Raw genomic sequence first — 25,054 nt, 5'->3', positions numbered from 1 at the left:
GGTACATTTCCCTAGAGAATTATGTGATCCTTGGCTGGGTATGTCTGCCAATGTTCCAGTATAACACTGAAAGGACATGCAGGTATCTTAGTGCCTTATTACCAAAGATTAGGTAATTTTCCTTAACACTAATATGCAATAAAACCTCGGCTATACAAAATCCTCCTGCATGGATTAGTCTTGATAATATATTGCTCCAGATACTTGAATTAGCCCTTAAAATGCTTCATAACATGGGGTACACTGGTGGTTGAACATTCCCCCAACCAAGGCTGCAAAATCATTGTTTGCTTGCTTGCCTGATTTTTATCACATCTAGCCTCTATTCTTAATTATCTGAAAATTTGCTGCCCACCCTGTGTTCCTTCTAGTCATCCCCATCAACACATCTTGTTACTGTTTTCTTTCTTTGAAATACCCCCTTGTATGAATATTTATCATGTGGCCCTTTAACCCAAAAGTATCTAACTCCTTCAACACAAACACAAGTTCAGAGTCATATTTCGATAATACATCGTACTATATAGCATAAATGGTTAATCCCTCTGCCCATCCACCCCTTGTTCCAATATTGAGGTACATTAAAAATGTTCATTATTTAATATCAATCTGTTAACCACCTCTATTAACTGAAAACCAAATAAGTAACAAGAAGGAACTTTATAAAGACTTCTAAGGAGTCAATATAGTAAAAACTTTTGGCTCTAAATTACATTACAGTTACAGTAGCTCTCATTTAGAGCCTTATTAGTTAATGATAACAATGGCTATGATACAATGTGCTAAATAATGTGCTAAGGGCATTACAAATTTTATCCTATTTAATTCTCACAACAATCCTGTGAATGAGTTCATATTTTTGGCTCCACTTCACAGAGAAGTAAATTAACTTGCCCAAAATCATAATGGTGGTAGGATTCAAATCTAGGTTATTTAGCATTGGGCCCCATAAGTTCAACCACTGTGCTACATTAAAGGAGAAGAAGAATTATAAAAACAGATATAATAATAAGAACAACAACAACAATAATAATGGCACTTGTTATGGCACTTTTTATATGCAGGCACTATTCTAAGCAATGAAAATATAAAAACTTAATTATTTCTCACAATAACCCTGTGGGTTAAGAATGATTACTATTCCCAATTTACAGAAGAAATTGAGGCAAAGGCTGGTTAAGTACTTGTTCAAGGTCATAATGCTAAGAAGATGTAAGGCTGAGATACAACCTGGACAGTCTGGCTCTCAAGTCCTGGACCTTCCTTCAAGCCACACTGCTTCTTGTAACAATTTTCAAAGTGCAGCATAAACAAACAGTCTTAACTCTTCAGAATCTCTGAGGTTGTAAATCACCACATTAAAGCACAGAACCATAACTAAGATGTTCATTACTATAATAAAAAGTCATCAAGAACAGATTAAGGGGTTTTCATTCGGCCTTGTTAAGAAGGCAAAAAAGTAACACACTTAAGCAAAATTTCATCCAAGATAAGTTTCTAAAAAAATGTTTTGCTGGAAACCTAACTCAATACAGAACAAATGAGGTGTTACAGTAGCTTTTTAAAATTCTTCTATAGAAATTGTTTTTGTTCTTGAAGCTCTGGGGTTTCTCAGAATCCCTCAGGGGCCGTGGGTGGTTGAGGGAGGAGGGAGAAGATAGGACCCCACTTCCCCACTCCACTTTCAAACAAGTAGCTCTGTTTATATTTTTTTACATATTGGGTTTCCCCATAAACTTTCACTTTGATGGGACCAAGGCTCCCATGAGAACTTGGTCTGAGTGGGCAGCCCTTCTCCACTTTATGAAGCCTCCCCCAACACTTCCCCTGCACTCCAGTTGTACTTCACAGCATTTCTCTTGCTTCTTGAATCTGAGGCCCTAATCATTTTCCCATTTGACCTTACCTTTCCATTCTCCTCGGTCAACAATAAACATGACCACAGCTAACGCTTGTCAAGCTCCTTCTACACAGCAGAGGCTCTAGGTTGAATGTTGTTACATCAATTACTTCACAGAACGCGCTCAACCACTTATGAATTAGTTCCTACAACTGGCCCTATTTTAATGAAGAGGAAACTGAGGCTTAATTAGCCCACTGTCCAATGACCTTTAAGTAAAGGAAATAGGACGAAAAACAAGATGGCTCATTCCTAAGGCCCCCAATTCTTAACCTGTATGCTGTTCTGCCTCTCAGTTCATGTCATTCCACGTTCAAATTTCCACTGAGACTCTATTTCAGATTCAATCTCTTAAAAACAGAAACAAAACAAAACCACCTTTCCTTCTGGGACAGCTCTTTACCGCAGCACCTCAGCACTGACATATGCAACTCACAGTTTTCAATACAGTATCATCCACATAATGTGAATGTTTGTGAAATCTTGTGTTCTTTCAGACGTATATGTATGCTTAAACTGTTTCTCAAAAAGAGGGCCTGTGTCCCCTGCTCTTTATACAGCCTCACTCTCCTCACTAGATTACTTAGGTAGATGTTCCGTAACCAGTGTTAAGAGCCCCAAGCAATAGTCAGGACACCTAAGTTCTAGTCCAGTTTTGGGCAATGCCTTGTAGAAGACTCCGTCATTGTCTTCCATCCCCCTCCTGTGTCCGCAAGGATCACTTCTACATGTGAACACCTGTGGCTTTTCCTCTGGCTCTGGGAGAAGCCTGGGCCCACTCACGGTCAGGTGGGGATGCAGGGCAGTTAATGCCTCCAGGAAGTAGTCCTCAGTCAAGGATGGATGGGAAAGTAGTCCAGTGTCCTTGTCCTCTGGGTAGGAGAATTCTAAAATATGTGGACTATTTCCCTTGAGTTCCCCCAATGTACTGAGCTCTGGGTGTCCTCAGCAGTAATTCTCTTGAAAATGCACTTTTATTGACTTCCTTCTCTTCCCTATCCTACTTGCCCACTTCCCTGCTGACATTTCTGGGGAGAACCTCTCAAATAAACCACTTACTCTCAAATCCTTGTTTTGGATCTGTTTCTGAGGAAACCACACAGAGATTTCCTCCTCTTTTTTACCCCAATTCTTCCATTAATCCAGAGGACTGGACAGAGGATCTCTACGGCTCTAACATCCTATGCTTTCAATCAAATAAAGCATATTTCAATATTCAACTAAAGCTGACAATGGAGGTTACTTCTAACTGTATCTGCCCAGATCTCCCCAGATCCCCACTTCAGAGGCACTCTTACAGCACTTGCTGGGAGTACTGTTGGCCTCTGCAAGGATGGCCTCAGCTGCAGAGTTCCTTTCTGCCAAAGGACATACACCCTTTTCCAAGGTGACCAACGTGCAATGACTGAGGGATGCTGGGGCCCGGCCATCTTGGCCCAAGTCAAGATAACTCTCAAGGAGCCGTCCTAGCTCCATGGGACCAACCAAAGGTTGTTGCTGGGCCTACACTCCACTCAACTTTTCCTTCGGCCTCTTGCTTCCTTCCCATCCTTTGAAGATGACTCCCTGGTAAACATCCTGAGCACTAAACTCCACCTCAGAGTCTGCTTCCCAGGGAACCCAACCTGTAACAATTACATTTAAAAGTTCGTTTATTATGTCATGAAAACTGTAGATTGGAACTTTGCCTGTGGAAGCAGGGCTGTTCCTTTTAATGAAGACCAGAAAGTGGTAAGATGAGGAAAAAAGGTTAAGTTTTCAATAAAATGGGAATGAGGCAGATGTAAACTAGCTATGTATGAGATGCAGTTTCAGTTTCTGAACAAAAAACAAGAAATACATAAAAGGTCAGCATAGAGAGTGAAACTGAAAGCTGAGAGCTCAGATGAGGCAGTCCCAGAGGGCGATGAGAGAGAGACCTCTCACAGAGAAGGAAATCAAGAATGCCTTCCGAGGAGGAGCAGCAGATTAAACACACCAAACACACCAGTCAAAAATCATGGGGTAGAAATAATCCACCTGAAAGAGGGCTCTTCATTTCAAGAGACTACGTCCAATACATAAGAGGGATTATGCCATTGTGTCACAAAGACAAATGCCATCCTGGGAATTCCCGCTAATTAAGCTCAGGGTTGGGTCATGCTACTGAAGAGGCCAGGGAGATTTTCATGGTGCTCTCATTAGGCAAGGCCTGTACTGAGAACTCTCCCAACAATACTGAAAGATGCCTCTCCAACCCACACCTGCCCGCTGGAGGGAAAGCCAGTGACGCTGCTCTGCCAGTGGCTGTGCCCAACTGGTGGCGTCTGGTCATCTCCTCTCCTGGGCTGTGACTTCCTGGAGAGTAAGGAGTTGCTAGGGTAAGGACGGTAAGTGCAATTCAAAATAAGGTGGTTAGGAAAGACATCACTGAGAAGGTGACATCTGGGCAAAGATCAAAAAGAGATAAGGCGTTAGTCTTGTGGTTAACTGAAAGAAGGGTGGCTATGCAGAGAGAAACGAAAGTGCCGTGGGCAGGAACGATGCTGATGCCCAAAGAACAGCAGAGAGGAACAGCTGGGAGGCCAGTGTGACTGAAAACTGAGAGCGCTGAGGTCAGGGAGACGAGGGCCGGGTCACGTAGGGCTTTCTAGACCACTGTAAGGACTGTGGCATCCACTTGGAAAAGATGGGAAGCCACGAGAACATAACTAGGTAGAGTGATACGATCTGATGCTTCTATTCCCCTTCTCTAGATTGACTTTTTCCCACAGAATTTCTCATCACCTGACAAATTACACGTTCTATATTTATTGACTGTCTCAACCCATTGAAATATGATCTCCAAGACGGCAAACACTTTGTGTTTGTTCTGCTCACTGGATGGATGGATGGATGGATGGATGGATGGATGGATGGATGGATGGAACATCTTGAGGGGAACCTGAAAAATTCTTTTCTGAATGGCAATAGGAATCCAGACAAAGAGAAAAATGTTTTTACTTCCTCGGAAGGTCTGTGCTTACATCAGTGTGGTGAAGCCTAAACAAAGAATACTTATGATCCCTTTTAGGCACCTAGGCAAGGCTCTAAAACCAAAAATGTCTCTCATTTTAAAATCTGGATGCCTTGATGCAGGGGAAAATCACAGAGGCATCAGCAGTTTGGGAGGTTTTACATTTTCAGGATTCATTCATTCATTCAACACAAATTGAACAAGTATCTACAAGATGCTCAATAGGATTTCATAGCTACTGCTTTTCTAGGTGCTACAGGCTGGCCATTCTCAAGGCAGGAGGGAAGAAGTGTGTGAGGGGGGATAGCTGTTACAAACTATTCTAGTGCCTTCTTTATTGGGATGGATAAGCCTCTTTGAAAAATCACTGAGCTAAGTGGTTCTCAGGGCTATCTCCCGGGTGCATCTTACTTAGCCCATCGGCAACGTCTGTCACAAGCAGTCACTCTCTCTTCCTTGATATGCTTTCCTCACTTGCCTTCTAGGACACAACCCTCTCCGTTTGCCACTTACCCTGTTGCCTGATCATTCTCAGTGTGTTTTGCTATTTCCTTCTTCCTCCCTGACCTCTTAAAGTTAAGTGCCAAATGATTCAAGGCTTTGTCCTCTTCTCAACTCATTCTATTGGTGAACTCATTCAGTCCTATGGCTTTAATACCATCTCTGTGCTTTCAACATCCAGCTCTCTCTCTTTACCTCCAGACTCACATCCAATTGCTTACTCTGTGTATTAGTTTTCTATGACTGCTGTAAAAAATTACCATAAGTTTAGTGGCTTAAGACAACATAAAGTTATTTTCTTATAGTCCTATAGGTGAGATATGGGTCTCACTGGGCTAAAATCAGATGTTGCAGGGCTGTGTTCCTTTCCTGAGATTGTAAGGGGAGGATCTGTTTCTTTGCCATGTCTAGCTTCTAGAGGACACCTACATTCATTGGCCCATGGCCCCCTTCCTCTATCTTCAAAGCCAGCAACATTGCATCTCTCTGATCATTCTAGAGTCACGTCTCCCTATGACCACCACAGGAAAGGTTCTCCACTTTTTAGGATTCATGTGATTAGGTTGGGTGCACCCAAACAATCTAAGATACTCCTTCCACCTCGAGATATTTTACTTAACCACATTTTCAAAGTCCCTTTTGCTACCTAAGGTGACATATTCTGGTGATCAGGATGTGAACATCTATTATTCTGCCTACTATACTCTGCTTCTCCAAATGGATTATTAATAGACATCTCATCCTTGGAATGTCCAAACTCCAATTTTGCCCTCCACTCAGGTCTCCTCCACTCACAGCTCTCCAGACCTGAGTTGATGATAACTTTGTCTTCCCACTTACCTACAGAAATGGAATCATCTTTGACTTCTCTCTCTCATGTACTACTTCTAAGCCACAAGTATATAGACTTGATCTTCAAGATACATCTAGAATGTGACCAGTTATCACCTCCACTACCACTACGCCATCACCACCTTGCATCAGGATTCCTGCTATCACTTCCTAATGGTATCCCAGCTTCTCCCCTACAGTCCTACTTTCAGAGCAGCCAGTAGGATTCTTTTAAAAATTAAGTCAAATTATATTGCTTTTCCGATCAAAATGCTATGACGAATCCCTAGCTCACTTGGAATAAAAGCCAAAGCCCTTTATGTCTCCACCCTCCACCAGAGTCCTTTCTGACCTCATCTCCTAACACTCATCCCCTTGCTCTCTCCACTCCAGCCACAATGGCCATGTGCTCTCTCTCCAACACTCACTTTAGAACTTAGCTCTCCTTGTTCTCTCTGCCTGGAACACTCTATCCCTGACATCCTCAACTAATTTCTCGTCCCCTGGATTAGTTTCCTCTTGCTGCCATGAGCAATTACTACAGATTTAGTGGTTTGAAGCCACACCCATTTAATCTCTCATAGTTCTGCAGGTCAGAAGACTAGATACAGTGTGGCTAAATTGGGGCACAGCTCAGAGTCTCAGCAGGGCTGCATTCCTTTTTGGAGGCGCTGGGGATAAATCTGCTTCCAGGCTTATTCAGATTGTTGGTTGAATTCATTTTTTTTTTTTTTTTTTTTTTTTTTGCAGCTACAGGACTGAAGCCCTGTTTCCTTGCTGGCTTTCGGTCAGAGGCTGGTCTTTGCTCCACAAGGCTGCCTTCCTTCCTTCTCATGCTGTCCACGTTGCCTCCTCCAGCATTTCTGGGTTGAGCCTCTCACACATTTTGAACTACTACAACTTCAGCCACATCTTTCTGACTCAAACCACTAGTCTGCTTTTAAGGGATCATTGATTAGATTGGGCCACATGATTAATCCAGGATTATCTCTATGTACTAAGGTCTGTAACTTCAGGTAAAGCTGGAAAGTCCTTTTTGCTAAGGAACTTAATTAATTGACATTGTTGTTTGTCTTCCCCTGCTAGAAAATAACTCCTTTACATCGAGGATCTTTGTTTTGTCCTCTGATAATCCACGGACTCCTTAGCAAGGCACTTAGTGTGCATTTCTTGAATGAACAAAGAAATTTACCTTATCCTAGAACATTCTCTAACCCTAGTTCCACAGATCGTTTTTTTTTAACAGTTTAAAAACAATGATTCTTAATTAATGATGAGAAATATAGCTAAATATTAAGGAACTGATCCCTTAATAATGCCCCATAGCTAAGGTCAAGAGAATCTGACTAGCTCAGTTCTCATTAATAAAGACAAACAGCTATTCTTGTTGAAAAAAGTTTATTATTTCTATAAAAATAAGAACGCTTTATTTTTATGCAGGTATGCAAGCAAAACCAATTGAGTTTTTGAGTCAGTCTGGTTTCAAAATGTACACACACAAATAAATGGAATAAAATCATCATAAAAGCTTTGTTAAATCTCTACAAATTCTCGTGGAGTGGAAAATGAACCATACTGCTTTGAGAGAGTACCAGGAGAAAAGACTGAGGTTTGTTGAAGTTTAAGACTTAAGATTGCCATCGATCAGTTTAGGGTTGAAGAGAGGATGACAAGGCTATAAAGTAAAAAATAATAATAAAAGAAATTTGGAACCAAAAGCATTTCAGAATCAAATCCAAACTGTATAGAGGAGGAAGCTGAGGCTCAGAGAGGGTAAGTGACTTGTTTAACCTCACACAGCTAGTCAAATGATATGACATATATTATACAGATATATATCATTACAGAATAAAGAAAGTAAAAACTAAATTTCTGTTATTTCTACAGCATTTAAAATGTTAATTTAACAAGCTGATTCTATGCTTCCAAGGGCTGAATGCTGTATGGATCCCACAGACAAGGAGACTCTGCCTACCAGCACTGTACCTGGCCCAACTAGGTCAAGACATCTCAATTCAGGTGGAATGTTCTAGGCAGGGGACAGTCCCTGAGGAGCATGGAATGGCCACAGACTTTGCAACCTCACAGCGATTTGAGGAGGATCCCTTAGGACATCGCTGCACTGACTACAGGTGTATGATGCAACACATCAAGAAATCAAAGGGCTTAGGGATAAAACGTAATAATGTCTAACTAGATTACCTATATGCCAACAGAAGGATCTTGACAAAATCTGTAAGTATTTATAGATATGGACTTGCTGCCAGCAGAAAAGCAAAAATGAAGGAAAGCATATTTTAAGGGAAGAATAAATAAGACATATTCTGAATGGGGTTCTCACACAAATGCAAAAGACAGCAGGAACTCATGAGAAATAGTTTCCAAATTTACCAAATCATCACCTTCTGCTTTCTGAATACCTACAATAGGAATGCAAAAGAGCACAATAACTCAGGTCTATATTTAAAACAAGAGACAAGAGCTTGTTTGTTTAGTATTTAAGACCATCTTTCATTTACTTTTGAACACTTGGCATTAAAAAAAAATGAAGAAATTGGTTTATTATGGCAGTACGCACAGTGATTTACTCAATGAGTGAGCATCAATGTTATGCAGAAGGAGAAAAGGAGAAAATAAGTCTATTTTTGGAGTCACCAATCAACTTTCCTCACCATGGTTACTGGCTGTGTTTCATAACTTTCCAGAATCACAGATGATTCAAAATGACCTTGGTAATAATTTAGACCAAATCTCATATTTTATACATGGAGAAACTAAAACTTAAAGAGGTGGGAAAGATTGGCTGACAACACAGTCCTTTAATGACACACCATGACAGAACTCAAGTCCCCTTACTCCTAAGGAAAAAGCATTACCTAAGAAAAAAGATACCTCTTAATTTCTCTCTGAGTTTTATTCATTCGTCAACTATATGAAATTGTTTTGGCAGTTAAAATCTCCATATGTTTCTACATGATTGGGAAAAACCTTTTGAAAATTACATTTTTTTATTCATAGCTTCATTAAACTTGGAAATATAGATGTGTTCAATACTGGCTAATAGGTTTTTTTCAGGTTTTAACCTGTTTCCCACTAGACAAGGAGGCCTGTGTGAAAGAGAACAGATAAGCCATGTGCATCGTGCAGGACTCTATGAAGTTTGTAATCTCAGACATTTAAATTCTTGCTCTTTGATCTCTTTAACTTTCTTCCATTTTCATGTAGGTATGTATGTATGTATACACACATATATACACATATACATATATATGTATATTTGGAAAGATGTTACTAACTTGGATATTTGGTAGAGAGAGATCAAATTTAAAATTAAGGCAACGGTTTTTCATGTCATATACTACTAGGTGGAATTCATTTTAAAATGATCCTTATCTAGTAAGAACCGATTCTCAACACTTTACAGAGAAATCTTGTACTGATTTGTCCTGTATTTACTATATGTGTCCACTACGTGCCAGGCACGGTCTTATGAACTGGGATACCAAAAGATCGCATCCTTGCCCTTGCTGAGTTCACAGTATAGTAGACAGGTATGAACAGGTACTTGCCTCGGTGTTGTAAGTGCAATAATAGTGGCTGGTTAATGGAAATGGGGATAGAAAGCAAGGAGATGAGCAAATACCATGCAGGTAATGAGAGAATGTCTAGAAAGAGGAGAAAATTATCAACGGGGTTTCTTAAGGAAAGAGAAGGATCTTTCCAGGCAAATAAGGTAAGAGATGCATTTCAGATGGAGGACCCAGGACAAGCAAAAGTAGAGACACAACGTGGAATCGCTTAGTCAGGGAACTGGCAGAATGCAAGGCTCCACCTCCTCCCCACCTGAATCCCTGCAGCCAATGCTGGTGGTCTCACTTCACACCCACTGCTACCTGCTTCAGGAGACGGTCACTGCTGCCCGGCAATCATACCTCATGTCCCTCGTGCTATCTACTCTCCCATTCTCCTGAACCACTATATCAGGGCTTTACCTTTCTTTTGAGCCTCCAATATTTTCTCCCCAGTCCTCAACTTCAGCTAAGAAATGAATAAACAGGGAGGTAATAGGTGACGAAGTAGAGAAAAGGTAGGGCCAGGTCGGAAGGTTCTACATGACACTCTGGAAAGTTTGGACTTATCCTCAGGCAGAGATTTACCTGCACCAGAGAAGACTCTGGCAGAAGGACTATAAGGGGCAAGACTGGAGAAGAGCGAAGTCCAGGGAGGAAGTTCATGTAAATAAGAATTAACTGAAGCTAACCGCCATGAGATAGACAAGATCATGTTAAGAAAATAAAATCGAAGGCCTATTTTATGACTGAATGGTGACGAGGTAGAGGAGAGGATTCCAAATATTTATAGATAAACATATACATAGGGATAATAAGAAGTAAATTTATAGACTTCTCTGGAAAGCCATAAAGCATCGAAGTTTATAATATAATGTTCCTATGATCTCTTACTCAAAGGATGTAGAAAAAGGAAGGACCTCTTTCTTGAATAAAGAGACACCAGATATCAACTTTGTATTTTCTCATCACTTCAAATATCCTTCCTATATCAGATGACATCTGGGTTTTAACGAAAGGGCCTTTTCTTCCTCCTTTCATGTGTGCCCTCTGATAGACGCCTCCACCTCACCTCCGGGAACTTACCAATCTAAGAGGATCCCTTCTCCATGGACCTTATCCATAAAGCAGGTGTATCCATATCATAGAGGCTCTATAAGATGCTTCCCAGATTACTACAAAATCCATATATGAAGAGCTTTACCTGAGTCACGGCAAAAGTGTACAGAGCTCGTGACAGTGGTTCTCAATCCTATTTGCACATTAGTATCATTTGGGGAGTTAATACACACACACACACACACACACACACACACACACACACACACCTATCACATCTGGGCCTCACCTTAGCCCCCAGATGACAGTATAGAGCAACCATGGTTGAGAAGCATTAGCCAGAATCTTGTTTTTCTAACTGTGGCCTATGCACCAGCAGCAGCCTCTAGAAGCTTATTAGAAATGCAGACTCTCAGGTCCCACCTGAGATCAAGCGAATTTGCAATGTGATGCCATCCCCAGTGATTTGTTGAGAAGCACTGGACTGGAAGAGTCTGGCACTAAGTGGGGAAGTTCTAAATAAGACTCATTGATGAGATGACTCAATCCCTCACCTTAAAGATCACTTTGGTTCAGCTGTATAAATATATTAGGTATAAGGTAATCCCTCAGAAACCAGCCAGAACAGTTCCCTATACACTGGACGGAATGCTAGAGGTGAGTTCTATCACTGTATGCAGCAAGGCATGGGCTTGATGTGAAACAGTTACAAAGAGATCACTGATATACCTCATTCACAAAAGTGGCTGACCCTAGGGAGGCAGGGAATGGAACTGGGGAAAAGTATAAAGGAAACTTTATGTCTGTAAATATTGAGATTTTTAAAAATCTTAAGTTAGATAAAATTTTTTTAAGGTAGTTTTTCCCTGAGGACTAAAATGTCTCCCTCATTCCCACAACAGACATTTCTTCTTTTAGGTATACAAAATCTCTTTAGTCAAAGGCCGATGTAATGAGACCGCTAACTTTGAGAAATTATAGACTTCTTGTATTCCTTCATCTCTTGCTGGCTAATCACCTTTCTAAGAATTCCCTCGCAGAAAATGAAAGAACTATGAAAACTGTTGGTGATCCCAGGCACAGAATGGAAATGCTGCTGTTGGTGAACCTCTGGTAGACCACAGCTGGGAGTGTCAGGGGCAAAACCCAGGGGAGATAAAAGAACTTGAGGACAATCTGAAAGTGATTTAGCCCCAAGAGGCAACGCTGAAGGTAAAGAAATAACAAAATGTTAGTTTCAAATTTACTTCGACTTGAGCTTTAAAATTACTCCATTAGAAATTCAAGACAAGGTCATCAATTAAAGTAGTTTCTGCCAAAAAAAAAAAAGGAAACATATATGGCTCTCTGTACGGCCATTCTCATTATTCACAATCATCCAAATGACCTCTCCCATATCTCTCCCTTTCTCTCCTCCTACTCTTCTGACCCAGAATAGATCACATTCATTCAGAATAGAAATACAGAGAAGATCTGACTTGAAGCAGAAACAGTGAGAGAGGATAGGAAAAATTTATGAAGCACAGGTGTTTAAACTACTTCGCCAGGAGTCAGCCCTACCTATACATCAGAAACAGCTGAGGTTCTTTTAAAAATGATCCGTTTCCTGGGGCTCACTAAAGCCAAATGAGTGAGAATCCTGGGATGAAGAGAGTCATCTGAACTTCTTAAAAGCTCTCTGAAATGATTCTGAGACAGAGTAGGGCTGGAATCACAGTTGTGAAGGAGTTTAACTTCAAAACATTTCTTACCTTCTAATATGCATATATATTTACAGCTCTAGATCCATGCAAATCATCCTCTAATCCATCTATTAGTACTGCATTACTTTTTTTCCCTACTAATTTTATTTTTATCAACACAACCATGCAAATTTTTAAAAACTCAGTACTACCAGGCTTAAAATGAAAACAGAGCAGTAACCTGTCGCCTCTCCTCTCACTCTCAAACCCCCTTGCCAAAGGCAAGGAACTTTAAAAACATATAGCTAGCTCTTTGTATATTACATATTCCTAAATAACACGTATACTTATATTTCTTGATATGTTACTTTTCAGCTTTAATTTAGTAATTCATATAATTACTGATGTCCTCTTATGCCCTAGCTTATCCTCTTCCAGTTTTCTAATATGTCACCATTTTGTCCCAGCCTCTCTTGTAATCATGTATGGTCAAAGTTGATATTCAGTCTGTCTTAGTACCATTGTATCAATTGTTATTAAAATATATCCATACTGCCTGGTCAGTGGATGCTACTCAAGCTGACTTCGAACCTGCCTACAGACCTCTTACCACCATTTCCCATAATCTTGCAAACGAAGGGCTAAATGATGGAGCAGGGAGCTTCCAGAGCTCTCCCACAGCAAGCCTATGTTCTCACTGATCAGTATCTGGGCTACCACTCGTTAAACATTTGGAATATCGTCCTTATTGTCCCTATGTGTGACCATGTGATTAAACTTTTGCCACTGGAATATGAAAGTGATGTGTGCCACTTACAGGCTTGGGCCTTAAACCTTTGCTCCTCATTGTTCTATCCTCTTCTCATGAACTGGAACCTGGATATTCTGCCACCAGATTTTGATCAAGCAGACCAGGACAATGTCTTAGAGGATGGCAGAGTAGCACAATGGAAGAAATCTGGGTTCCTGAACAGCTGCAAGGAGCAGAGACATCAACTCACTTGAAATACTCATCCTTGAACTGTCATGAAATAAAAATAAATGTCTTTGTTCTTTAAGTAAAACAATCTTGTGGAGTCTCTATTACGGCAGCTTAGTCTTATACCCTAGTACACCAGTGACTTATATCATTATGACCTATGCAAATATTAATATCTGCTGAGCCAATTTCACTGTGTGTCTTTCCTTGTGCTATTTATTTGTCTGGACTTTATAACTGACCCTTTTAAAATTTACTGGAAAGCCCCTCAGAAGAATCTTCTACACTTGGTCAAATGTATCAGATCGTCTACCCATTTTTTGTTTTCACTTGGAAACTCCCGCAGTGATCTTCCCCATTTTTTGATCTGGACTGGCTTCTCCCTAGGCCTACTGCATTGCTGTCATCTTAAAATTTCTCTTCACTGTCATCTTAGACTTTTCTTTTGCTTTTCTCCTGTGTTTGACTCCCTGTTTCCAGAATCCCACATATTCTTCTTTCTTGGTTTATGCCCACTTAACAGTCTGTACTGGAAATTCTGGATCCAAAATAATTTCCCTCAGAATTCTGCAATAATTAATCCATTGTCTGGCTTTCAGGGCTGCTGTTAAGAAATTAGGTGCCATTCCAATTCCCAATCTTTGTGTATATGATCTCAGGTCCCTCCCTACCCCACCATAGGATCTAGAATATTCCCATTTTCCTTAGTATCTTGAAGTTTTACAGTGATGTTTTATGCATTGGTTGTGTGAATCTTTTTTCATTCATTCTCCTATTTTGTGAAACCTTTTAATCTATAAATGTATGTACTCTATTCTGTGAAAATTCTTTTATTACTTCTCGGGTAATCACCTCTCCCTTTTCTCTGTAGTTTCTTTCTAGAACTCTTATTAGTATGATTTAATGCCTGCTGAACTGATCCTCTAATTCTGTTTCTTCTCTCCTTTTTCTATCTTTCTGCTTCCATTTCTACTTTATCTTCTGGTCGTTCCAATGATCCTTTTTGCCATCTTAATTTTAATTTCCAATATCTTTATCTTATTATTACATTTTTATAGTCCCATCTTATTACATTAATTATATGTGGGTTGGTTTTGATTATTTTCATTTTTCTTCTCCTTGCATTTCTGTTTCCTCCATGATGTTTTCTCATTTGTTCTAGTTTCTGTCTTTTTATTTTTAATGTTCTAAATGTCTCATATTCGTGGACTATCTAGTTGTATTTAAGAGTAAGGCATTAAAAAGCTGATTGCAAGTTCCGTGTTTGTGGAGCAGAGGAAGTAGGGTGGTTGACTAGTGGATTCACTGTAGAAGGAATGGGTAGTATGTCAGTGTTGGCATTGAAGAACCTCAAATGTCAGTATCTGTAGGCCTTTTTTCTAGGGCTTTTCATTTTTTCCAGAGAAGAGTCTTTCAATATTCTGCCTGAGTTGGTAATTACCTGGTTATTCTGGGATTCAGGGGGGTGAAACGAGCATAGGGTCTCACTGTTTGGCAGGCATAATTTCATTAAATTCCTGTTTTCAGTTGAGCATTTCACCCTTCCCCTCTTTTTTGCCTGGTATCTCTAAATCCAGAACAGTTCATTTACTTCAATCTCGCCAGAGAAAAAATGTCTAGTCTCTAGAAAGAACTTCATCTTACCATATGGGATGAGGGAAGTGAACTGAGGGTCTGGTCTGGCTCCTTTTATTGACTTCAGTCAATTCCTTATCACTAGCACCTTCTTCCCCCTCCCCCTCCCCATGCCCCCACCTTCAAAGGCTCTAATTCCAGAGCCTTTCTGGGATTCTGGAGGATAAATTGGCTGTTTCTTCCTAGGATCTATTCCCAACTTCCTTTAAGGGCACTAAAATATCAAATTCTCCACTATACTAAGTTATAGTTGCTACAGGTCTGTTTGCATTTCATCCTCCAAAAATTGGCTGGTATTGGCTGGTATTTCCTGGCTGCTCTTGACCCCTCTAAGGTTTACCATCTCAACAGTGTGTTTCGGGAAGGGCTGGCAGTAAGCGCATGTTCAGTCCACCAAATGCTCACCTAAAACCCCAATATCTAAATCTTACGACACAGAAACTGTCCCAAAAGATGAGCCTTTATCGAGTTTTTAAACATTCATAATTTTTCTCTTTTTATAGACATGCCTGATTAGCTGAGATACTTTTCCAATTATTTTAATGTTTACGATCATTTTCTTTTTTAATCATAAAAAAAAAAAACTTATTCAAGAGAATCCTTTTCTGGACACTATGAAAGACTTTTGATTTGTCGATGCATTAATTTAGTCCCAAAAGATGATAGAATTTAGAACACTGCATTATAATTAAACAAAGAAAATACAAACTTTCATTCACCAAAGCTGTTTTCTTTGACTTTTTGCCACTTCAAATCTAGCCTATGGTGGCCTGAGCAGAAAGGTATTTGCCTTGATAATGATCAAGTCCTTTCCAAGAAGACCTTTGACTGCTGCACAAAGTCAGCATCAGTACTGGAATCATAGCTGTTTTTCCTCTAAAGACAGGCAAAAGAGGGATAATAAGAACTTTTTTTTTTAATTAAGCATGAGGACTTTTCTCACATCTAAAGGATCACTTTTTCACTCCTTTCCAAAGACAGAAATCTGAAGACTCCTAACCCGTAGATTTTGATCTATAAGGCTAAAAACCTAAGACTTGTCCTACAGTCACAGAAATAAGAAATAACTAGTCAAAATAAGGAAAAACCTACATTACACCTTTAATCTAATTCCACTCAGAAGGCGCACATATTCTGGACCATCAATACTTGTTATTGCCTCCTGCTACTACTCTTCACTTCCCTGAACAGAAAACCAAGCATCTAACAAAGAAAAATGATTCCTCTGGGGGAAAAAATTAAATTGTTATATTTCTTTAGCTGGGTAGTAGTTACAGGGATGTTCACTTTTTAATAATTCTTTGAACTGTACATTTACATTTCAAAAGTTATATGTGTTGTATTTTATAATTAAAAAAAACTTAACAGTTAAAAGAGAAATAAATTAAAAAAGCAGAATTTCATTTGCCATGAAACAGTGCTTTAACCCCACTTAGCCAGAATTATTACACACATTGACATGGATAAAGGGAGAAAAGTCATCATCATTTCCTTTATGTGCCTAAACCAGAATCCCATCAAATTACATTAGTCATCTTAGTTGCTTTATTTGGAACCCTTTATTAAAAGAAAAGCACTTAAACTTCATAGTTTACCTTGCATCCCTTATGATAATACTGATACCTTTGCATAATACCATTTATTTGCAAAGAGTTTTCACAACAAATACCTGGAAAATAAAGCTGATACTGTTTTTTTCCCCATGCTGCAGATGAGGAAACTGAGGTACTTAATAGTTAAGAGTTGCTGATAGTGACAGAATCAGGACTAATTCCAAGTGTCATGTCTCCAATTAAGGGCTCCTTAAACATTTTATGATGAGAAAAGACTTTTCACTTTTCCAAAGTTCTGAATTCAAAAACATGATATCAAAACTGATGGTCTCTGCTATGACAGCTGTGTTTCCTGAGACTCCTAGGAAGGAAGGAAAAGACCCAATGGGTATGACTGTGAAACTGATTAACGTTGGACGATGGACGATGGACGCATGCTCAAACCACTCTGAGTCATTACACAAACTACTAGTTAACATAAAAAAGGCACCTGCTGCCTCAGAAGTTTAACTCAAATGCAAACAAAGATTTAAGTGTTCGATAACCTTATGTTCAAGGGGAACAAGTGCCACTTTCTGACTAAGTTTCTTTTCCAAAGGAGGGATATTCTGGATCCACTCATCTTCTTGCCCTAAACCAAATTCTTCCCCACAGAGGTGGAGTAATTTAGTTGGTTGGTGTGTAACAGCCACACATCTGTTTCTCAGTTCTCAAGTGGGAGGAGTTTGTCTATCAAAGATATCAGACATGAGAGATTTAGTCTCTTTTTCTTTCTCTCTACCTGAACAATGAAAGACAGAAACCTGGGTATTTCTGCTCCGTGGCCTCAAACTTTCCACACAGTAGGTTGTTCTAAAAGGTACAGAGGTTGCCCAAGATTATTTCGGGCTTCATACCAAGCTATGTCTTCTGATCTAGACTTCATCAATAATGAAATTACTATTTTGTCTATCTACTGATTCTCACATTTTTTTTGATTGGTGGGGAAGAACTGGTGTTTTCCACAGTTCTTCCTTAAAGATGCCATTACTTGACTTTTAATTAGAAGTCAGAGCACATGGACTCAATTCCACAGGTCTCCTCAGTGGATTTCTGTGCCCACAAACACTGGTGTTCTAAGAGCAGTGGCGAGCTGTATGGTGAGAACCTTTCTAAGATTTTGTTCAATGGATACTTGAATTACTTTTTCTGCCTTAGAGGGCAATACTGAACTGAGATTTCGGGATTCTGGTTCTTTCCAGAGCCAGCTCTGCCACATGTCTGAGATCTGGGCAAGTCACAATCATTCTAGAAAGTCTTTAGAAGATTTTAGCTTCCTCATCTTTTAAATGAAGAAATAACTTCCCTCTCGTTAAGGTACTTTCCAACTTTATAAACTAAAAGCTCAGAAAGGCTTTAATAAATATATTCCAGAATTTTTAAAACAGACACTGGCATTGATATAGAAACCTTAGTTAGCCTCACGGTTCCTTCTACTTCATGCCTGTGTCACTTCGCCATCCTCAAGTTTAGCCACACTTTGAATTCACATCATCACTCATACCCGACCCCTCTACAATAAGATGCTCTGAAAGCTCCTCATACCCTCTGCCACTAGACCCAGAAGCACCCCTCCATACTGCCATTTCTCCCTTTCCCTCATGCTTGCTGAACCAGCTGCCATGCATTCGGAGCTCACATCTCCCGCTCGCTCTCCCAGCCCCTCGACACTCACGTTCCTTCCTGAGGACCCATATGGAGTTGGCAGTTTCAGGGATACTCACACCATCTCCATTTCCAGCTTCCTGAGCACTGTTGGAGAAAGTAATAAATGCGGAGAAGATCTGTTCTATCACAAGGCGAAGGCCTTTTAGCAACTTGTCAGGTGCTCGTCCTCTGTTGACTCCCTGTCACACTCAGATCCACAACTACCCTGAACCCTTTCCACCTTTATCTACCTTCCGACTTTATCCCTCATTCCCAAATTACTTGCAGCCACAAAAGGGCACCAACCCATTTCAAAAGCAGCCATCCTCCCTCCCGGCTTCCAACTTTCCTCTGTAATCTCGGTTTCTCTTTGCCTTCATTTAACCTCTTTTTCCCTCCATGTTACATCTGTTTTTCTATGAAAAACTACACCTGTGTCATTTCATTTATTATTCAAATAATTTATTATTCAACAAGAGACTTTCTTTTAGAAAAAAATGGGCATCATTTGTCCAACTATTTATTCGAATATTACCCCATAACTAAACTGGGGTTACAGTTTTGGACCGAGACAGCCCCCGGCAATCCGGATGTATGGTCACCCTACCTTGCTTCTATCCCTCCTACTTGTGGAGGGCCTGGTACACTAATCACCCTCCCACTCCCTCTCTTGATCTTCAGTTCTGTCCTTTCCTCTGACAGCCACAGCATTCTTAGGCCTTTCTTATGGTTTTGTTTTTAAGACAGTTTCACTGAAATGCTCATCACCTCAAGTCATTGTCCTCTTAGATGTTCACAGTCCAATCATAGCTCACACTAACTCTCTCCATTTCCTGCCCGTCCGGACACTCCCCAGGTACCTGACTAACTCCTGTCTCCAATGCCCACTGACCCTGATCCTCAAAGGCAACTGACACCGGTCTCATTGATAAATCTAATGAAATTTTCCTAGTTTTCAATCTCAACCCTTCTACCCTATCAGCCTCCTCCAAATTCTTTCTCACTTTTTAAAAATCTGATCTTTTCCTTGATGTCCTCCTGCTTCTTTCTTCTCAGGATTCTACCAGCCTCTATCTGTCTCTCCTTTGAAGTGCACAAATATTCGTTTTCCAAGCCTTGCCCTGGCCTTTTACTTCTCTCCCACACTCTGAACCCTTCTCACAGCTTCACTAATCCCCCTTTATAAGGATGACCCCACATCTTCCTTTATTTTGAATGGCTCTCATCCATCTGGATTGTCCATAGGCACAAAAACATCAACATACCCAAATCCAAACTTAGAATTACTTCCGTTAATTATAAATATTTGCTGACTGCACACTACTTGCAGGTGCCTTTACTAATGGCCCTTCTTGACTATTTCAATTCCTGCCATTACCATCCAAAGTCACTCAGCTTCAGTCTTTGCCTTCTCCCTCAACTCCCTCATCCAATTAGTCAACAAGTCCAGTTGCGTTTACTTCTACAGTGCCACACCTAACCCACCAGCCCCCATCCTAATTTAGGTTCTCATTGTTTCTCTTCTGGTGACTATTTTAATAGCTTCCTTACTGGGACTACCCATGGCTCCCTGACACAGATTAATTTTCTTAAAGCAGAGCTTTAATCACATCATTTCCCCACTTAAAATATATTTGATAGTTAGCTACTGCTTACTAAACAGGCTCTTTTGCCCAGCACTCAAGCTCTTCACAATATGGTCCTAACCTTGCCGTGCAGCCTTCTGTCCCACTATCCTGACTCCAGGTTCCTCCCCACCCCCCAGCTTAAGCACATTCCCCTCCATTCCTGGATATGCTTATACAGCCTTTCCTTCAAGTTTTAGTACAGGCTGGTTCCTACATCTCTGCCAGCTAATGTCCTACCAATTCCTTAAGGCTTTGCTCAAGATTCCTTAATTAAGTCTTCTCTGATTTTCCCTTCTCTGAAATCAAAAAGCATTTTCTTTTTGCCTGTATTCCATGGAATACAGCCTTTGGTTTCCTGTCATACACTCCCTACACGACTCTTAAGCCTTTCAAGAAAGGGTGCTAGTGTCTGATTAACCTATTTCCCCTTCTACTGCCTTGTATATGGTAAGCGGAGATGTTGAAATATTCAAATTAACTTTGCATACATTGTATGGCATATAAAATAATGAAAATGCACTTAATATCATCAAAGTTAATTATGCTAAATTCTTAGGAAGGCCTAGAAACTAACCATTTTTGCAGTTTCTCTTGTTAGATCAATAAGAATCACTTTATTTAAACTGAAATTGCCAGACAATTGTGCATTCTTTGTTGGTTCCTTAAACTACAGAGATGGACAAAACCTTAGAGATCATTTAATTCCCCTCCTCTCATCCCAACCACCAATTCTCCAGTTGAGAAAACTGAAGCTTTGAGATAAAACTGTTCCCATGGTCACATAAATCAGAAGTTATAATTATAGCTGTTACCATTTATTAAGGACTATTGTACACCAGGCACTTTATATTTGTTATCTCAGTCTCACAACAACCCATCATAGTTAAGTGGTGTTACCTCCCCCCTCCCCCTGCCCTTTATAGATAAGAGAACACTCAAAAGTTAGGTAACTTGCTAAAAGACTCAGCCCTGTTTGTCAGCCCCGATTCTATCTGGCTGTAAAGTCTAGGCTTTTCTAATTGGACACTGTGGCAGAGGCAAGACCTATCAGGTATCTCTCCTGTTTCTCCAGTGAATAATTATGTTAACTAAGCAAGCATGCAAACTTATAAGTTGTAAGCCATTTTATTTGAAATCCTGAAGGCATGAAAACTAAATAGTAGTTTCATTACTACAAAAGTTCTAAGGTTAATCACTGCCAATATTCTGACTTTCTTGTCAGAAAATTTCAACCTGCAAGAAATATGTTTTCCTGCATTTTCGATTCTTAAGTATATTTTCAACTTAAAATATATTTGTCCAAGCACATTCAACAAGTATTTGTTGAGCCCCTAGATGCCTAAGGCACATGGGAGCGTACAAATTTGAATAAGATAAAGTTCTACTCTCTGAGAATTCACAAACAAGAGGCAGACAATCAACTAATGGTAGGAACTGCTCCTCCCCTGCCTACAGGAGCTCTTGCTAATTCAGAGACTTCCAACAAGTTAGGACCCTTGTTTCTCATCCTCACACTGCATCCTGGCCAAGTCATCTCACTGTACCTTAGTTTCCTCAGTAAAGGGACTGGTAAAATGGAATGAACTGTGCCAAGAAATCTCAAGGTCTTTTTTAGCTTTTCATTTCTATTATCTCTGAATTCACTCTCGAGATTACATTTCTGAAAGTGATCACAGCTACTGCTATGGAAAGAGAAGTACTGGATGGATGCCCATTTTTCTTTAGCAGTGATTCTAAAGGTACTGAATTCTAAAATACCACTACAAGATTAAAGATTACTGGTATGTTTCCAAAGTTTATTATTTATAATACAAAGTCTTTCCTCTTAAAAGCTAGTAAGAAGCATGACATTCAAATTGTTCTTCCATTATGTCATTGGCTTATTATTATAGCTTTAATTCTTTACAATGCATTTAATGTGTTTAAAATATAATGCTAAGTAATTTCTATACTCTTCTGTGGAGTTATCGACATTAACAAAGCAGAGTTCAGGCCTCTGCACAGATATAAATCTTGTACTCATTTAATTTAATTTAATTTAATTTAATTTAATTTAATTTAATTTAATTTAATTAATACTTCGTAGTAAATGCTACCTACTAGGGACCTTCACAAACTGCAACTCAGTTTGAGGTTGGTGAACAGGCAATGGGGAGAGAAGACTATAGAAATATCAGTATTTTAAATGAGTAGAAATATAAAGTACTATGTATGGAAACTTGACTTTGCTGATTCCATTTCAATATCCTGCACCTTTTTTTTTCAATGAGCACAGATAATATTTTTAATCTTCCACTGACTGATAAGGTAACACACTTTCTCTTAACCAGCCTCCACATGCCTTATCTTTCTTCATACTCGTCATCTTAGGATATGATGTCCAAAACCATCTTGTGCTGTAAGTTAATAGCACAGTGGAGGAAACCAATCAAGAACTGGAAGAAAAAATTAGGATGGTACCATCTTAGTGCCTTGCCCACAAAAGGCACTGAATTTCAACTGTCAAAGATATTCCTATCATGAAAACAGGAAAATGGAATTGATTCATTCACTAGTCAACAAATATCGAGTACCTAATATATGCCAGGCATAGTTCTAGGTGCTGAAGTTAGAGCATTGAACAAAACAGGCAAAAATCCCTGCCATAGTGGAGCTTACATTCTGATGCAAAAAGACAAGACTTAAAGAACACCTAAATAAAATCATTTCAGATAGCGATGAACTGCTATGAAGAAAATGAAACAGGACTAGGGAGGGGGTGGTTCTTGGAGTGAGGGGTAAAGAGCTAGTTAAGATGATCAAGAGGGCCTTGCTGAGCAGTCTTAAGTGATGAGAAAACTATTCTTAATCCTACACGTGTGGTGGGGTGGGAATGAGTTTACTTAGTCTTTCAGGGTGGTCACAGTGATCAAAAGTACTGTACTAATGGCAAACTAGGTTCCTATTAGTATTGAGCTTAAAAAAAATTTTTTTTAAAAAAAAAAAAACCCTAAATCTTCAAATAGGACTTCTCTACTTTGGAACCACTTATGTTGCTTTTAAGATCCACTAACTTTTTAAGTTTTCGCTAATTACTTTGGCAACACTTAAGTAGAGCCAATTACTAGAAGGATTCTTTCAGAGCCCAATACCTTGACACTATCCAAATTCTGAATGAGACAGGACCCAGCCCTGCAGCGAATCAGCGCTCCTCCACCGACTCATTAATGCAGCCAGGTGGAATCTTGTAACCATTCCAAGAACATGAAACAAGCCTCAGGAAATCTAGGGAGATTGACATGTCCGAAGTTCCCCTAAATTGTGGAAGGGGAGAAAAAAATAAACCGCCACCCTTTTGCATTAACTCTTCTCCGCCTCTCCAGGCGTCATCGCTGCAGAAGCGCCGCTGTCCCTGGGTCAGAGGCACGCGGCGAATACGCGCGCGTGTGTACCCCGCATGAATCATCGGTGCCGGGTCCGCGGGGCGATGATTCATTCACCACTCTTGAGCTCACGGCCACACGTTCCGGGCGTACTATGACGGCCGCACACGCAGCTTCCTTAATATTAAACAAATGTTTCAAAGTACAAACGCCTGGAGCCAGAAACGTGTAGACCCAGGCCAGGCGGCGGGAAGGAGAGGCACGTTTCGGACGCCGCCGGAGTGTTCCCGGGCCCGGGAGGGGAGCAGCGGGCACGTCCGTCCGCCCCTCGGCACCCCACCCCCACCTCGCCCCCGGCATGCGCGCGGGCGGCGCCCGCAGGGGGCGCGGAGGGCGCACAGGTGGGTCCCCGCCCGGCCCTGCCCACGGCCCCTCCCGCCACTCGGGGCAGACCGACGCTCCCTCCCCAAGGCGCCTCCCGCTCGCCCCTTTCCTTTCCGTGACATCTTATATAATAACCCGAGCGAATCAAAACGGAAGCGACGCGCGCTGCCGGGGCCCGTCCGCCGGCCGGGGCCAGATGCTCGCGCCCCCAGCCCACGGCCCGCGAACTAGGCGCCGGGACGCGCGGCTCCCGGGCGCGGGCAGGGCCCGAGCGCCGACTCGATTCGTCCCTCCTCGGAGAAGGCTCTGCTGGGGCCGGTCCCCGTCAGGAAGCCGCGAGCGTCACCAACTGCGTCAGCTTCTTCAAACACATTTCATGGTCTCCCTCTGGCCAGGGAGCCGGCTGCTCCTGCGGCGGGGCCGCGGCCGCGGCTGGAAGGAGCCCCTCCGGGGAGGAGAAAGTTCCTCGGGGCCCTCCCTCGCCCGCACCGCGCCCGGCCCCGCCGCCCGCCCGCCCGCCCCTCTCCGCGCGGCGCCCGCCCGGCAGCGCAGCCCGCCGGCCCGCACCAATGTCAGCATGGGCAACTTGTGACCCCCGGGCGCCGCGCCGTCCCCTCCCGCCCGCCAGGCTCGCTAGGCGCCCAGGGCCTCCCCCGGCCCAGCGGAAAACAGCGACGCCAGAAACTTCCCCGGGCCGCGCCGCGCGGGGAAGCCGCCTGGATCCGCGCGCATCGCCCTTACCTTGCTCTCGAGAGGCCACGATCCAGGCGGGCGGCGCGGGGCGCGTGGTGCGCGAGCGCGCGCGCGTGGGGCGGTAGGTGAGGGAGCCCGCGCCGGCGGGGGCGGGGCGGGGCGGCGAGGGTGCGAGCGGCGCGGGGCTGGGGGCTGGGCCGGCCCGGCGGGCGGGCGAGCGGGCGGGCGCGAGGAGAGCGGAGCCGGCGGCGGCGGCGGGCGCGAGGCGAGCGCGCCGAGGGGGCGGAGGAGTTGCCGTGGGTTTGTTTACGCATTGCTGCCCGGCTCCGGGCACAGCCCGCACTCCCTGATTGGACACAAACTGGGGCACAGCCTCTCGCCGCCGCCCGCCCGGCCTCCTCGAACAGCCGCCGCGCAGCTCCCGGAGCGCCCTGCGCTGCATGGCCCGCGGCGGCTCCCGGGCCTGGAGGGGACGATCCGTGGCGGCTGCCAGAGATGGCCGTGGAGCCACACGCTAGCCCAGAGCTCGCAATCGCCCACCTGTAGTGGCCTGACCTTGGCAAGGAGACATTCGAAACTTCGGAGGCTGGAGACTTC

At 42.0% G+C, this 25,054-nt stretch overlaps 1 protein-coding gene across 1 annotated transcript in view; it reads right to left on the bottom strand.

The window, feature by feature from the left end:
- PCGF5 (polycomb group ring finger 5) overlaps window positions 1-24,607 on the bottom strand; it is a 103,117-nt gene extending 78,510 nt beyond the window's left edge. The window contains exon 1 of the mRNA XM_016151280.2: window positions 24,506-24,607. The gene's annotated coding sequence lies outside the window, so the exon portion shown is untranslated. The remainder of the gene's footprint in view (window positions 1-24,505) is intronic.
- Between the last annotated feature and the right edge of the window lie 447 nt (window positions 24,608-25,054).

This window comes from Rousettus aegyptiacus, unplaced genomic scaffold (assembly GCF_014176215.1).
Source record: "Rousettus aegyptiacus isolate mRouAeg1 unplaced genomic scaffold, mRouAeg1.p scaffold_m13_p_6, whole genome shotgun sequence".
Classification (NCBI taxonomy): Eukaryota; Metazoa; Chordata; class Mammalia; order Chiroptera; family Pteropodidae; genus Rousettus; species Rousettus aegyptiacus.
This window is presented reverse-complemented; position numbering and strand designations above follow the sequence as displayed.